Below are 16,578 nucleotides of genomic sequence, written 5' to 3'. Positions count from 1 at the left end.
CTACTCATTTCCTGAGTCCTGCCACCCACCAGCCACCAGGATCGCATCACTGTCTCATAGAATATATGACTGTCTCTTCTGGATAGGTCCTGTATGACATCACACATTTGACACACACCTACTCATCCTTCAGGATTTCGTGAGAATACCACCAACTCTGGGGAAATGCTCCTTCATTTCCAGCAAAGTGTGGCACTTATTGTGTTCCCAACGTGCCTTTCTATAATACTGTACTTTCCACGTTGCTGTGGTTGTTGTTTATACACATATCTTCTCAGTGGAAATAGAACATGTGAGAGATAGGACCAGAGTTCTCTTCACCTTTGTATCCCTAGGACTAAAAGCAGCACCTGACACTTGGGGTCTCTACAGGTGTTTGTGAAATTAACTAATCTGTAACAAAAGCAACAGCAAGAGAGAACCATGAACACATTGGTAACTTTCATTCCCAAATGTTAACTGATATTAAAGATTATTATGGACATAGGTGATTTGTCTGCATGCATGTATGCACACCATATGCATGCCTGGTGCCCAAGGAGGCCAGAAGAGGGCATCTGATCCTTTAAAAGTGGTGTCATATTACCTGTCATATATGTGCTGAGAACTGAAAACAGGCAAGTGTTCTTAACCTTGGAACCATCTCTGTTGTCCCTAAAAAGAGTTATTAAAGTCACACAATTAGTTATACTGTTAGCCATAGCCATCCCTTCTCACATGGGCCACCAGAAGGATTTCTTCCTACACAGGCAGCCAGAGGCAGACTCAGAGAAGGAAAGGAAGCACCTCCTGCTTTACACATACCTAAGGCCTCTGAAACAGTAATTAGTACAGAGCTCACTAGTAGTTAGGGAGTAACTAATAACTCAGTGTTGGCATCTACAAAATTATGCTTTCCCCCTTTTCCTACACAAGCAATGGTTTTCAACACAAGTTGAGGATGTTCCAAAAGGCTGGAAATGGGGAGAGCCATTTCAAACACCACGTGTACTTAAAAGGTACTGCTGCTTGTGGGCGGCCTTCATTTCTATCATTAACTAGGATGGCAGAGGCAAGCATTTGCCAACCCCCACCAGGCAAAGCAGAGGCACAGAACTGAGGGCAGGCCTACTTCCATGCACACACGCAAATCTCTTATAGGAAAGGAAATTACACTTGGAAAGCAAACAGATTCAGAAGGAAGCAGGTGATCATTCACATTGCAAAAAATACCCTTTGCTGTACAAAAGGAGCTCCCACAGGGCACTTTTAAATGGGAAATGCCTTGGGAACGCTTAAAATACCATTGAGTTTATAAGGAATTGATTAAGAACTAATTCTTTTAGAAACCAATCTATTGCACAATGGGGGCACCTTCGAATAGCAGCTCCAGTCTTTACTTTGTTCTTAACGTTCTTGTTGTTGCTAGAAATGTCTACAGAGTAATAACGTGCAACAAAGTGCATAGTTAGTTAGGGTCAGGTGGTTGGGCTTTGAACTGGTTTTTGGCCATGCTGGCGGCTGTGCCCAAGCAAACATCAGCCTGTGTTCATAGATGGAACTGGAGCCAGCAATCTTAAGAGGAAGAAGAAGAAGAAGAAGAAGAAGAAGAAGAAGAAGAAGAAGAAGAAGAAGAAGAAGAAGAAGAAGAAGAAGAAAGGAGTAAGTGTACAGTAGCCCGTAATACAGGTGATTCTTCATATACATACCCATTTTCTTGGACTGCCATAACAAATGGCCACAGGTTGGATAACTTAAGAAGCAGGAAGGCTTCATCTTATATTGCTGGAGAGTAGGCATCAGTGACAGCTGATCTATGCCTCTCTTCTGTCTTCTGGTGGTTTGTTGACAGTTCTCTGACTTCTGTTGGGCCATCACAATCTTTGACTACATCACTATATGCTATTCTCTTCGCGTGCATATCAGTATAACTCTGTCTTAACTGATTGCATTTGCAATGACCCTGTTCCCAAGGTGGGTCGCATTCTAAACTGCCAGAGTTAGGACTTTGGCATCTAAGTTTGGTTTGGCATCTAAGTTTTGAAGCAGACACAGCTGAAACCAAGTCTTAAGTCAGGTCTTAAGTCACTGAAATGTGTTATTGCTGCTGTTAGACATTTGATTTTTCTTGACTGAGATATTGTTAAATGAAATTTTGTTTTTGTAGAAACAGTAAGCCACAAAGAGAAGCCCTTATATATAAAAACTAAAGCAAAGAGAAAGGAAGAAAAACTGGGTCTGAGCTTGGACAGCAGCATTAGTGATTTTTTTTTTTTTTTTAAATCTCACTACCTTCCTGTATCCCTCTCCCTTTAAGGAAAAGTGTACTGTACTCAGCTGGGCTTTGGTCACATCCTGTGTTGTGTGACCCTATTCAGTAGAGAAGTAGACAAACATCCACTCTCTCCCGCTAGGGAATCAAGGACAGACTAAGGTAAGGGAACCACCAGAGCCCAACATGGTGTTGTATGATTCAATGTGTTTTACTGGGTTTATTGAAAAATATGGGCAAGGAGTTACTTATAAGAGCAAAAGTGACTCAGACGGTTGCATCACCAAAAATCCATCCCGACATATGTGACAGCTAACAGAAGCTGGAAACCTAGAGTGCATGCACAACCTGCAGGCAGTTCAATGGGTAGGAGGCTGTCCCTTTCAGGACCCCCAGATTATCTCAGCTCCTTCCAGGCAGCCTGGCTGGTCTGATCTTCTTTTAGGCAGGTCAGCTTGTCTGAGAGTCTGTAGGCAATTTAGTTTCTTTGTGATGGTCTCTCAGCAGTTCGGACTGCTTATATATGCTTGGGGAGGTAGGGGCCTAATAAATCTTGTCAGTTCCACCGGTTTCTTGCAGCCTGCGAGTGAGTGGTTCACTTCCTCAGCTTGATGAGCTTCCCTCCAAGATGGAGGGCTCTGTCCAGGAAACAACACCTTTGCCATGTAGAGAAGTGCAAGGAGGCAGGGTGCTCTGTACACTGCAATTCTTTCTTTGCACGAAGATTTCTCACACCCTATGGAAACACGCTTCAGTCAGACAGAGTATAGGGTTCTGCCTCCAAGGGCCCTGCTGAAGCATGAGAGCAATGAATGGGCCACTTCCTTCCAAGTGTGGTTTCTAATACACACACACACACACACACACACACACACACACACACACACACACGCCAAAAAAGAAAAAAAGAAAAAAAAAAAAAAAAAAAAAAAAAAAGGACTAACTGGCACTACCGTAGTGAAGACTTTGTTACTGTTGGTTAGCTGGAGGTTGAAGGGTCAGAGGCTAGGAGAAACTGTTTGCACTTTGGTCCCTACACAATGATCCTGGGATACTGCAGCAGATGGCTTGTGGTAATGACCCCATTTGTTCTCACCTCTCCATTCACAGGAATTTGATAATGGCATCCCACACTCTTTCCTGCTATAGCCGTTGAACCTTCTTCAACCAATTAACTTGGAAACATGCAGTTTTGTCCCCTTGCTGTTCTTGTGGCTCCGGCCATGGCTACCAAGCTATCAAGCTCAGCTAGTCTACTGGAGGAAGAGACCCCAAGTATATGCAACTGATTCAGTCATGCTTACTTCATCACCCAACTCATGGCTGACCCTCAGGTGTTCACAAATACCTGGGTGAGCCCAGTTAATGTTAGCAGAGCATGGCTTAGGTGGGCAGAACAACCCAGCTAAGCCCAGCAAATACTGCAGAGTTTCACACTTGTGCACTGAAATATGGTTTTCTTTGGGGGGGGATTGAGGGATGGTATTTATGTGGGGTTGTTTCATTGTAAGGTACTTGGTTTGGGAGTGGCTTGTTATGTAACAAAAGCTTTCCTGCGTGGGAGTTTCCCAAGATTTTTTTCTAGTAGTGGTGAAAGCATGTGTGTAAGGTTTTCTAAACAGCCAGGTGACATTGGGAGACCTTTACTAGAACATGGCATTCATCACCAGTCTTGGCTTTCTGCCTTTTGAAAGAAGAGACTTTAGAGTTAATTAAAAGTACCAGTGATAGCTGGGCAGTGGTGGCACATGCCTTTAATTCCAGCACTTGGGAGGCAGAAGCAGGAAGATCGTTGTGAATTCTAGGCCAGCCTGGGCTACAGAGTGAGTACCAGAACAGCCTCCAAAGCTACACAGAGAAACCCTGTCTCAAAAAACAAACAAACAAAACAAAATAAAAAGTACCATGATAATATATAATATAAAGCTCACAGTGTCTTCTCACAATAAAGATGTATTTTTCTCCCTTGTTGTAGTCTGTGTAATTTTTGTGTCTCACACATCTGTGGTCAGATGCAAAGAGGGCTGAGGGCTGGCTAAACTTAGCTGGCTCAGCTGAGATGGCTTATTTCAATTCCACGTAGTGACTCATCTTTCAGAAAATTAGTTTGAACTTGATCATGCTTACATATATTCAAGGAGAGATGCAGGAACCGTGATGGTTAACTTTATGTTGTCAACTTGATTGGCTCACAGGATGTCCAGGTATCTCATTAAATATTATTTCTGTGAGAGTGTGTCTTGAAAAGAGCAGCAGAAAGTTTTGGTGTGCTGAGGGGGGTTCACCCTCTCCAGTGTGGGAGGGTCTTACCTAACCCACCGTGGCCTTGAGTAGAAGAAAAGTATAGGGAAATGGAAGATTCTCTGGCTTTACATCTGAAGGCTTGAACAGAAGCATCAGTCTTCCACCCACAGTTCTCTGGCTCACAGGCCTTTATACCACCAGCTTTGCTGGATCCAAGCTTACAAGTCTTAAGACCCCTCAGTTTTTTAACTCTGTAAGCCAAGATTGCATAACCAGGCTACTTATATGTGTCTATGTATGTTTCCAGTTTATGAATGTGTGTATTCATTTATATGTAGATTTACATGTGTATATCCATCCTACTTCATGTTTCTATGGATCCTTAGTACACAGCCCAGGCTCCTTCCTTCAAGTCTTCCAGCACATCCTCTGAATTCATCCCACAGACACAGGAAGAAAACAAGTAGGGACAATCTTCTGGGACTTGTTTCAGTTGAGGGTGGCATTAATCACTTTCTCTTCATTCCATTTGTGACAGTTAGTCTAGATGCAATAGAGTTAAGCTCATGATCTAGCAGTATGTCAAAGGAAAAGAGAGAGAAAGGGACGGATACTGTGGAGAACCCGTAGTCAGTACCTGGGTGACTTGCTCAGCTTCTCCAAGCTTATTTCACTTGCTGACAAGGCAGGACAGACAGATGTGCTGAAGATGAACACTGTAAGAGCTGAATGAGATTCGGTCTGTGAAGTGCCTTGTGTGAGACCTGGCCCAGAAGAAGAGGTAAAATGATAGTTCTTATTTTGGTTATTGTATAAAAGTGAGACTATGTGGGGGAGGTAATGGCAAAGAAGGTAACCACACATGGGTTGTTCAAAGGTGACTAAGAGAACTCCCTCCAGTCTGTCTCTTCATTCTGACATGTAACCATTTACTCCGGGGAAACGGAGACATCTCAATGTCATCTCACAGCAAGAGGTAGTGAGAATGGTTCACCATGGGAGTGGATAATAACTGGGTACATTTCTGAAGAGAAGTTTGAATTTTTTTATTTGCAATTTTTATAATAAAGCTTATCTAAAAAGAAAAAAAATTAAAAGAAAAGTGAAGCCAACTGAAAATTGGTATATTTAAATTTTGTCACTATGTGCCACAATAGTTACAAAATGGTCTTTCCTAAAAGAAAACATTTTGTTGTCTGAACACCAAACAATTACTAAAGAGCTATAATGGCACAGTATAAATTATAGTTGGCCCCTAACAGAAGAGGTATCAACTATATACTTTGGTTTTGAAAATGCATTAAAGTAGATAACTGTGAAGCCAATCTAGATGCTCAACAATAGAAAATGGACAAGGAAAATGTGTTATGTATACACAATGGAATTTTCCCATAATCCATAAAGAACTTAGTCCTCCTGTTATCAGGAAAATGGATACAACTGTATGCAATCATATTAAGTAATTTAAACCAGTATTGGAAAGGCATATATCAAGCAGGGAACATCAAGAAAGAGGGGGTGGAAAGATTTTAAGAGCTATTGGGCCAGGATATCTGCTGTAGGATAGTGTCTTCTATAAATAACAGGGATGCTGGGCTCCTAGGATCTCAAATATATGGTCATCTAAATTAGACTGTCTCCTTTGGCCAGTTGACATGCCACTATTGTTGATGGAAATATCACAAGGCCCTACACATAGAAGAAGACACACACACACACAACACACACACACACAGAGTACATAACAATAATTACAGAGGAAGAACTCATAAAGGAGAAAGATGGATGGGCAGAAATGATGTAACAACACTCACATATGAAATTCTCAAAAAATTAAGGGTTAAATGTTGAAAGTATTTTTAAAAACAAACAAGTAAAACAAGTATTGTATATCTTGGTTCCCAGGTTTTATATAAATACACAACCCTCCCAACACAAACACATTTTCATACATGCACGCACACACATACACACATCATGGAAGTAGAATTAAAGTGGTCTGGGGGAACAAAGGAAGCCAACAGGAGGAAGGAGGGGCTGAGAGAAGTGGGGACAGAGGGTGCAAGGTCACAATATATACAAGTAAGCAATTTGGGATAAACAAAAGTAATGATAAAAATATATTAAAGCGGCACCCAGAGTTCAGATTCATTTGAGCATGATTTTCAAATTCTGTTCTATTGTTTTAAACTCTTAAGCATAAAGCAATGGGTCACACCGAATGTCAGAACTGAACTGAAGCCATCCATGCATGGTTTCATTGTCACAGTATTATTTGTTTTCAATTTTTGGCTTAAATACAGGAATATCTGGATCCATGAGTGAAGAAAGAAGCTTCTTCAAATGACTTGAGGGATGCTGAGATGTTACTAAGCTGTTGGTAGGGCATCAAGTTTCTTTCCATATACAAAGTCTGTTTGAATCATATGTAATGGAATTTTATTACTTTGCTTGGTGAGAAGGTCGTAGTGAATCTCCTTTGGGTGTTAAATTAGGCTTGGTGTTTTGTGGTCTGTCTTGGTAGCATCTCCTTTCTACTGTGATTCTTGGGTACTCTAGAAGTACGATATCCTCAGGAAGGAGTCTGATGAGGCAGCTGTAGCATGAATAATAAAAACCTGGAGACTGATAGTGGGTTTCAACTGAAGACCATGAAGGCAGAGCAGCCAAGCCAGTAGCTCTTACCTCTCTCAAGGCTGAAATGGAGATCCTGTCTTCCCTGTGACTGAAAACTGACTCTCCACTGTCCTCAACGTGGTTGGAGACTAATTCCCAGCTCTGATTCCCTGCTCCTATCTTATATTCCTCTCTGGTGCTAGGATTAAAGGTGTGAACTGTTTCTCTTTTAGTCTGAGTCACTCTGTCTCTGTTTCCTGAGTCCTGGGATTAAAGGTGTGTGCCATCACTGCCCAGCTTCTATGGCTACTAGTATGACTAGCTTTGCATTCTGGTCTTCAGTGGTTGTATTAGATCATAAACAATATATCACCACAGGGAGCCCTCTGGAATTCTCAGCTATTTATCAGATTTTGGAACATGAAGTCATTTGGAAGGCAGGGAAAAACAACGGCCAATTCAAATGGGACACACACCGAAACACATGGCAGCACCCTGGATTTGTACCTTTGTGTGTTACCTATCTACTTCCCAAACACTTATTTGCTGCCAACAGTCCATATAATAACCCTGTTCAAGTTATTCTCTGATCTGAATGAATAACTGTAATTCTGGGCAGATCTTCCATCCATTACTGCTTTTCAAGCTGCTCCACATTCCTACATTTTTATGTAAATGACATCACTTTTTTTCTTCCAATCTCATTATTTTTCACATTGTACATTTCACCCAGCTTTCTCCTTTCATGTCTACCTTGGGTTAGACTCAGATCAATTTCCATTCCACTCTCCACAAACTATCTCCATGCTCCTGCCAAACAAACACCTCAAACATCACTTTATCACGTCGATGGTCTCTGGAGCAGAGGCTTCCCATGGCTGTTGCATCAAGGCCACCTTGAGGGTGCTGGAATTAATAGTGTGGAGATGCCCAGCTTTCAACTAAAACTGTCTTCTGTATCTAAGGTTAAGCCTGATTCCCCAGGGTGAAACATATAAGTAGAGCCAAAGGAGCACCATTTTTTTCTCCATGCCAATGCAGGGGCTCAATACATATTCCTTGAATTGAGGACAGACCTTTGGCTAGCATTGACAGTGATGCTGAGAGATGCACATCAGTACTGATGGTTGTAGCAGCTGGAGGCGTCATTTCCAGAGACCTTTTGTGAGGTGAAGTTGGATTGCTTGCTTTAACAGTACAGAAAAGAATTTCAAAATTATTCAATTGCTGCAATTAATTAAGAGACAATTTTAATGTAGATTTAAGCTCACTATTGGTGGGGGGCTTAGGAAGTGGATAATAATAACGGTCCTAAAGTGGGCACAGGTTTTCAATAGTTACATTTAAATATAACACACACACACACACACACACACACACACACACAAGTATAGGTCTAGAAGATGATGAGATTAGAACAAAAACAAATTGGAAAAAGGTCAAAGGAATTTCTATTATCCATAGGCCATAAGGAGGTTTAGATATGTTTTGACTATAAACATGATTCATAATTTATGAGATTCTCCTGATTCTTAGCCAGCATAGATGAGAGGTTTCTTTTTCATATCATATTCTCATACATTTCCTTGCATCTCTAAACTGGATTAATGCATGAACACATAACAACCCCCCTTAAGTATCACATTTCGCCCATAATCACCCACTGATTCATTTTTTGAGGGGGGGGATTTACCAGTAGCTGGGTTAGTAAACTGTCCTAAAATTCAATGGCTAAAACTAAATGTTATCGTATGGTTATGTTTGACCTGGTTGACAGTTTATATGCCAGTCTATCTGGTGTTCTTTGGAGTGAGTGGAGTCTTAGCTGGGATCTGCTGGGCCTCTTTTTTTCTTCATATCAGTACCTTTCCCTCTTTGCATGGACTCTCCATGTCATCCTGAAGGGCGGCCTCTCAATGGTGGCAGCCAGACTTCTTATACAGAGACTCAACATCTAAAAAAGTGAAGAAAATGGAGACCCCCAACCATGCACTCTTCCCACTAGCCAGCGGAGGGCCAGTTCCTGCAATGTCATTGAAATAAGTCCTAGGGGAAGTGGGGGATATGGGGGTTGTGGCCCATCGAAGCCACCTTCATGATTCATGTCTTCTGATGTGAAAACTTCCCTCACTTTTGCAAACCTAATGCTGTATGAAATCAGCCGAAAGTCCAGGATCACAACGCAATAGTTGAGATTTCTCTTAGAAACAAAGATCAATAAAGAGAGCAATCCATTTGTCCTCCATTCACCACCACAGAGAGTGAAAGGTTCAGAAAACTACAGCAGCCACTGTTCTAAAGAAGGAAGGGGTTACAGCAATTCCGCAGTTAACTGGCTCAGTCCCTGATTTCTTCCACTGAAGTCAAGGGACACTCCAAGTTCAAACTCCACTTTTGTTTCCTGGGATCATTCCTCTCAGCTTTGGGTTTCAACCTCTGGGCTTTGGGTGTTGTTTCTGAGTCATCCTTCCTGTGTCTAAAGAACGGTATGTGTTTGAAAGTGCATGACTCTAAGCCTCCTTCTTGTTCCACAGGAAGAGGGAGGGCAAACCTCAATTAACCATGTCTCCTCAGAGTCATATTCTTTTGTTGTTGCCTCAGGCATAGAGTCACAGGTTGGCCCTGTGATCTGCTTTAACCAGTGGAATTTTCCAGAAGTCCCAGCTCTAGCCCAAAAACTTGAGATGTCTGATGGTTTCTGATTTTATGCTTTGGAATACCTAACACCCATCTGAGATGTCTGTCCACCTTGCTGGACTGACTTCATGGAGAGTCCACACGGGATGGTGGTGGTGGTGGCTGAAAAATTGTAAGAAGAGTTACCATAGTCCCCTGGTCTCTAAATAACTTACCACCAACTGACATATGCTGGTCATCACACTGGAGAAAGACCCCCCCCCCAAAGAACTTCCACAGTCAACATATGGAATTATGAGAGAAGAAAGTAGCAGTTGTTTGAAACTATTAATCTGGGATGCTTTGTTCTATAATAATGAATGCTCAAGATTTATGCACTTATTCAAAGCTACTGTGCCTGATGCTGTTAGGCCCAACTGCATACAAATTCAATATAGATCCTGAACTCCATCTTGTTGATGTATGCTAGTGAGAAATCTGGGCAAATAGAATTATTTTAATTTCATATTTTAAAGACAAGGGGTTTCTGCACAGAATGTCTTCTTGGTGACTCTTTGTAAAAAGCAATAATCACTCTGAGATTTGTTGTATTTTTCATTTCCTTCAAGCTAGGGTTTTAGAATAGTAAAGCACACCTGAGCCTTTGCAAATATAATTCAATTTAACAAATATTTTCTGAGTGCTTACTATGTGCTTCTTCTATGTATATTTTTTTTTTTTCAGATCTGTCTGTTCAAGTGAGATTGGTTTGAAAATCAGACGCTGCTTCCCACCTGACATCCATTAGTTTGCCTGGGCATTACTGTCCTGAATTACTCAGGGATCCTGGTTTTGCCTATTAGCATATATTCTTGAACTATTATGCCTCCCCTGGCTGTTTTCTTAATGCTTCAGGAGGAATTACATTCAGTTGTTCAGTTTCTAAATGACCTAATTAGCAATACTCTCCCCACTCTTTCTTTATAATCCCCTGTCTCCAATTGGGCTCCCTCCTCATCAGCCTTCTCTTCCTCTCTGAGTCTTACTCAACATTCTACTAATGAGTTCACGTTCCATTGTTGGTCCTCCATGGATTGCTGCCCAGACGCTTGGAAGTCTCTTTGCTTTAATTATAGGGGACGATGTATCTCCTCATCATTCCCTGCTAGACTTTGCAAGCCCTGAAGCTCCAGCCACTTACCTCTTGCCTTGTTTTCACAGGGACAAAGGCTGTAAAGCAGGAAGTCACCCTGGAGACCACGGGTTCCACAGATGAATAAACTTTGGACTAGAAAACCCAGAGACTTGTTCAAAGAGTGACAGCAGGGCCAGACCCACATCTCCAAACCAAGAAGTCTCAGTTTCACTATTTCAATGGGCGCACTATGGAACTGTAGCATACCTAATTTGACTGACCAACTGGAGATTAATAGATTGGTTAATTAATTGATTAAGCTTTAATTAATGAAGCACCTGCTCTGTTCTTAATCTTGAGATTAAAATGTGGATGAAAAAATGAAGAAAAAAGGGAAAAATCTAGTGCATTCAGAAACTGTACTATGCATAGCAATAAGCCATGTTTTTAAGATTTAGAATGTTGGTCAACCTTCTCAATGGTTCTTGTTAACTTATGTGATAAACATTTGTTAACACCAGCTGTATACATATATAGGCATGCACATTCACATTGTGTCACATCCTTACAAATGTCTTTATTGTGCATTCAATTGCAAGTTTCTTGTGGGTTTGGAAGGAAAATAGTAGTGTCATTTTTAAGTAGAAACGTATTCTCACAGTAAACTGGCCTTGTGGTCCCAATTCTTAGACTCATCAGAACATATTCCACAAAAGAAGTTCTTAGACTCAAATGTACTTGTGGGCCATGCAGGTGAATAAATGAGGCTGAGTGTTACACAGATGAAGTGGCAGGGTCTGTGACTGCCTGGAGACCACATATCTCCTTCAAAAAATGCACCCATGTTAGGTGACTATTGCTATGTAGGAATTCCAATAATTCCAGAACTTCTGGATTTTTAAGAAATGCTAGGTATCTTTATTTAACTTTTCAAACATTGGCAATGATTTGGAAGACTAAAAGCCACTGTATAGTCCACGCTAAAGATTCTTACTAGATTCATGCCAGGGTAAGCAGTCTGTCCACTACTTGGTGTATACTCATCCCTTCCCCTTGTTTATAGATGCTCTCATCTCTCAGTAATTCTGCAAGTGAATGACATAGGGGTCATGGTTCAGACAATGCTTAATTATTTACCTCATCAGTCCCTACCTGATTACTGTGAGAACTCAAAGTTCTTCATTATAGTCCAAGAGGAGACAACAGCTGCCTTTGAAGGGAGCCACAGAGGGACTTTGCTTAGTTTGTGTTATTTGAAAAATGTATTGATTGGGGCTGGAGATATGGATTCTTAAGGACCTGGGTGCAATTTCCAGCACCCACATGGCAGCTAACAACTGTTTGCATCTCCAGTTCCAGGGGATTTGATGCCCTGTTCTAGCTTATGCAGGCAGTGCAGACATGTGGTGTACAAGACATACATTCAGGCAAAACACCCATACACATAATATGTTTGAAACAGCCTCAAACAATGTATTGATTATGCTACATGCTGTCACATGCATGCAATTTCAGCCTCTAGAAGGCTGAGGAAGGCTAGGAAGGAAGATCTAGACTTTGAAGCCAACTTGGGCTACAGGGGGGGGGGGCACTGTATCAAAACCAAAACAGATAACAGTAAAATAAAAGGTCCCACCACCAACAAAATTATCTATTCTAGACATTAAAGCTTAGTATTGGCTTTGCCTTCTGATGAGTGTTCTAGATACCTGTTCTTGCATGGACCATGCTAATGAACAGAAACCTTTTATACTGAATCATTGTCATATTTTAAAAATTTAATAAGAAGAGTCTGGTGTCTGCTCAAACTGTACAGTTTAAGGTTGTCAATTGTCTCCTGCACTTTGTGTTCAATTTCATGGTCCTATTGCTTGTCTTAATTCATTTCCTTAATTGTCAAATATTTACAGAGTACATTCTAGGTGTTAGAAACACTAAAAACACAACAGCGAATAACAGAGATGGTCTGTTCTTCCACAGGACCCACTTTCTGCTTGGGGCTAGAGAGAGAATAGCTTAGCAAGGAAGGAAATGAATTGACTACTTGGTTTCAAATGTCGATAACACGATGAACAGAGTAAAATACAGAAATAATGATTGAGGGAAAGATTTTCTGCAAACTCATGAGGTGGAGTCCTGCATGATGAGAAGTGGAAAGCAATCCCAAACTATCTGGGCAGAGGGCTTTAATCAAGGGAAAGCCCTGGGGCCAAAAGCTTGAGGCAGCAATGGGTGTGACATGTTCCTGGGTCAGAGAGCAAACCAGTTTGAATGGAATGTCTAACCCGCCCTTTTGTCCAGCATTCCACAGTGTTTGTGTCTCTAGCACTGATGTGCTTTTCGGATCTTTGTGCCCCTAAACCTGGGGGGTGGTGGTGGTGGTGGTGATGGTGGTGATGGTGGTGGTGGTGGTGGTGGTGGTGGTTGTGCAGCCTCCTCTCTCCAAGGTGCTGAAAAGGGAAACTCCTTCTTGGAGATCTTACTGGCTTTCAGAGTTTCATCAATTACTTGTTGCTTTCATGAAAGCACAGCAGCTTGCAGTTTCATGGAAAAAGTGATATACATAGAGGGAGGAAACTTACAGCATTTGTAGTTTTCTTTTTTTCTGGGACTCAGGGATGTTCTACAGTAGTAGTCAGAAAGATAATTAGCTGAACCGGATGTGTCTCTCCCATATACCAGTTCCTGAATAAACATTGAGAGGCTTAATATTAATTACCAACTGTTTGACCTATTAGCTCAGGCTTATTATTAACTAGCTCTTATAACTAAATTAATCCATTTCTACTATTTTACAATAGAAACAAGCTAGTGGCATGTTACTTCACATCTTGCTTTCCCAGCTGTTGCTGGCATCTCTCTGATTCTGCCTTCTTTCTCCCTGTATCTCTGCTTGGATTTCCCACCTGGCTCTATTCTGCCTGGAAATTGAGCCAAATCAGCTTATTTATTAATCAATGGTAATAAAACATATTCACAATGCACAGAAAGACATTCCATATCAAGGTGGCTAAGTCTCTCATTGGTACCTGATAGCCTATTCAATGGATGGGTGGGATATATATATATATGTGTGTGTGTGTGTGTGTGTGTGTGTGTGTGTGTGTGTGAATGTAAGTGTCAGGATGATGATTCCACAATATCAGACTAGAATAACTAGACAGGTGGTACCATTTACTGAGATTCAGGAAACCAGTAAAGTGGTTGATGCAGAGAAGGGTAAGTGGGGGACTCAGTGAAAAAAGGTTAAGGAATTCTTGTGTCCAAAGATTGATTCTACCAGGAAAAATCCTCTTAGTGCTGTCTGAGTTTGGAATTCCAAATGAAAGTTCCCAATTAGACATGATTACAATGAGAATATGGTCCTACATTGTATTAGGGTTTTCTAGAGGAACAGACCTGATAGAATGAATATATATGAGATTTATTAGACTGGCTTACAGGCTGCGGTGCAGCTTGTCCAACAATCACTGTATACCAACAGAAAGTCCAAGAATCCAGTAGTTGTTTGGGCCATGGGGATGGATGCCTCAGCAGGTCTTCAGTATATGTCAAAATCCCAAAGAAGTAGGCTTTGATACCTGTAAAGGAATGGACTTGCCAGAGAAAGAAAGGGCAAATACAAAGGGAGCAAGCTTCCTTCTTCAATGTCCTTTACATAGGCTGCCAGCAGAAGGTGATGCCCAGGCTAAAGGTGGATCTTCCCACTGCAAATGACCTAGTTAAGAAAAATCCCTCATAGTGTACCTAGCCACTTGGGTCTTAGTTAATTCCAGATGTAGTCAAGTTGACACCCAAGAACAACCCTCACATAAATGGTATTGGCTACTATCATTCTTCAACACCAGATAAAAGGATTTTAACACTTGGTCTAGAAACTTATCTATGCTAACAGGATTACTTCTTAAAGTCAGAAGGCTCCAAAATGTATTAAAGTTAAATGTTTGAGAAGGTAAAAATTGAAGCAATTCCCTGAGGCACATAGATCATTATTATCCAGTTAAGTGGATTTTGTGAGCATATCTGGGTGTTTTGAAGATTGGAGTACAGGTGGTGGACACAACCATCATTATATAGGATAGTGTTCATCAATCATTAAACAAAGTTTCCTGGGCATTTACCACGTGCCAGACATTGTTCTGGGAAATAGGGATACTAAGATAAATGAGACATAATTCTTTCCTTTGTTTTTGCTTTAAATTAGTGATCTCATTAGAGTGTCCTAGGATTTGTCAAAGGACAAAATTATAGTGTCGTATTTACTTTCCTGTTGCTGTGATAACATAACCTAATGAAAGCAACTGAAGGAAGTGAGGCTTTACTTTGGCTCACAGTGAGGTCCATCATGAAGGGGAAATCAAGGCAGCAAGGGCTTGAAGCAGCTGGTCACATTATATCCCTAACCATGAAGAAGAGAATGGCAAATGTTTGTGCTCATCTCCATTCTCCTTCTCATAGAGACCAGGATCACATCCACAGGAATGGTGTTGTTCACTTTTGGGGTGGATCTTCCACATCAACTAACCCAATTCAGTTAACCTTCCCAAGCATGCCAGAGACCATGAAGGTGACAATCACTACTAACTGTCACGAGTTAAAAGTGCAAATTGCATATATTTTTACTCTAGAACCAGGAAACCATTTAACATATAAAACAGAATGGGTATTCAGATGGGAGAGAACAGGGTTTAAAGAAAGTCGAACCCAAACCAAAAGCAGATTTGTTATTTCAAAGTTATTTTCCATATAATGAGAGGACAGACTTGAAAATTGGGAAGTAATGGTAGTTCACACTGGATTATTTCAAGCAACCTTTTGGGGGGGGGGCATAAAGATTAAGGAACAAGTGACTTCATTACCATAACAAAATTTCCCTATATGCCTATATGGAAATATCTCTCTCTCTCTCTCTCTCTCTCTCTCTCTCTCTCTCTCTCTCTCTCTAAGACAGGGTTTCTCTGTGTAACAGCTCTAGCTTTCCTGGAACTAGATCTGTAGACCAGGCTGGCCTTGAACACAGAGATCTGCTTGCCTCTGCCTCCCAAGCACTGGGATTAAAGGTGTCCACCACCACCATCTGGTCCTGTATGGGAAATTTGACTGTTATGTCTCTAATCTCAGTTTCAGCCTGGTGCCTGAAAACTTTAGCATTAGAGAGTCCATCTTTATTTCCAGTCTTGCCTAAAACAATGGCCTGAAATTTCTACTTAACAGATTTGAAGAGGCTCACTGTAGGTCACTTTGAAGAGGAAAGTTTAGCAGCAGCCACAAGCTGCTTTATATTGTTAAGAATTTATTCCAGTTGAAATAGTTTTCCTGGTTATTACTTATGAGTCCTGTCACTGGGATCTCTGATAAAGCAGCTCCAGGGCCCATGTTCTGGCATTTTGATGGAATGGCTTTATTTTCTCCTCCCTGGGCACCAGGTGCCACTTGCTAAAAACAGAAGAGGATTGAATCTCTCTTGAAGGCTCCTGGTAACCCTGCAGAAAACATGACCAAACTGGCCTTGACTCTCCTTCCATAAGTGTGTGTGTGTGTGTGTGTGTGTGTGTGTGTGTGTGTGTGTGTGTGTGACAGAGAGAGAGAGAGAAACACAGACACAAAGACACACACACAGAACCACAAAGACACAAAGGAACACACACAGACACACACACACACACACACACACACACACACACACACACACACACAGAGAGAGAGAGAGAGGGAA

General features: G+C 41.3%; 1 long non-coding RNA gene across 1 annotated transcript; it reads left to right on the top strand.

Moving 5' to 3' along the window:
- The first annotated feature begins 3,472 nt into the window (after window positions 1-3,472).
- LOC127223536 (uncharacterized) lies at window positions 3,473-11,188 on the top strand. The gene is made up of 2 exons (XR_007834638.1): window positions 3,473-3,603; window positions 10,949-11,188. It is a non-coding gene; the product is annotated as an uncharacterized LOC127223536 (long non-coding RNA).
- The last annotated feature ends 5,390 nt before the right edge of the window (window positions 11,189-16,578 follow it).

Source organism: Phodopus roborovskii, unplaced genomic scaffold (genome assembly GCF_943737965.1).
Source record: "Phodopus roborovskii unplaced genomic scaffold, PHOROB, whole genome shotgun sequence".
Classification (NCBI taxonomy): Eukaryota; Metazoa; Chordata; class Mammalia; order Rodentia; family Cricetidae; genus Phodopus; species Phodopus roborovskii.
This window is presented reverse-complemented; position numbering and strand designations above follow the sequence as displayed.